This window comes from Propithecus coquereli, unplaced genomic scaffold (genome assembly GCF_000956105.1).
Source record: "Propithecus coquereli isolate 6110/MARCELLA unplaced genomic scaffold, Pcoq_1.0 Scaffold403, whole genome shotgun sequence".
Lineage (NCBI taxonomy): Eukaryota > Metazoa > Chordata > Mammalia > Primates > Indriidae > Propithecus > Propithecus coquereli.
This window is the reverse complement of record NW_012149764.1, coordinates 693,644-694,729: the sequence shown is the minus strand read 5'-3', so window position 1 is coordinate 694,729 and position 1,086 is coordinate 693,644.

Here is a 1,086-nt window from a genome sequence, read left to right as displayed (position 1 = left end):
TATTTTTCCATTTGTGTCATCTGCAATTTGTTTCATCAGTATTTTGTAGTTCTCCTTGTAGAGATCTTTCACCTCTTTGGTTAAATATATTCCTAGGTATTTTATTTTCTTTGTCACTATTGTGAATGGTATTGAGCCCTTGATCTCAATCTCAGCTTGACTGTTATTAGTATATAGAAATGCTACTGATTTGTGTACATTGGTTTTGCAACCTGACACTTTGCTGAATTTATTTATCAATTCTAGGAGTCTTTTGTTGGAGTCTTTAAAATTTTCTAGAGACAAAATCATATCATTAGCAAACAGGGATAGTTTGACCTGCTCTTTCCTAATATGGATACCCTTAATTTCTTTCTCTTGCCTGATTGCTCTGATTAGGACTTCCAACACTATGTTGACTAGGAGTGGTGACAGTGGGCACACTTATCTTGTTCCAGTTCTGAGTGGGAATGCTTTCAAATTTTCCCCATTCAGTATGATGTTGGCTGTGGGTTTGTCATATATGCCTTTCAATAATTTTGAGGTATGTTCCTTCTATATCCAGTATGTTAATGGTTTTTATCATGAAAGTATGCTGGATTTTATCAAATGTTTTTTCTGCATCTATTGAGATGATCATATGGACTTTGTTTTTGCTTCTATGTGGTGAATCACATTTATTGATTTACATATGTTGAACCATCCTTCCATTGCTGGGATGAAGCCCACTTGGTCATGGTGAATTTTTTTTTTTTTTTGATGTGCTGTTGAATTCAGTTTGCTAGTATTTTGTTGAGGATTTTTACATCTATTATTCAGAAAGGATATTGTTCTATAGTTTGTTGTTGTTGTTGTTGTTGTTGTGTCCTTTCCTAGCTTTGGTATCAAGATAATATTAGCTTCATAGAATGAGTTAGGGAAGATTCTCTCCTTTTCAATGTTATGGAATAATATCTGTAGGAGGGGTACCAGTTCTTCTTTGTGGGTCTGGTAGAATTTGGCTATGAATTCATCTGGTCTGGGGCTTTTTTTGGTTGTGAGAGGTTTTTTTTAATTACTGCTTCAATCTCACTGCTCATTATTGGTCTGTGAAGGAGTTCTACTTCT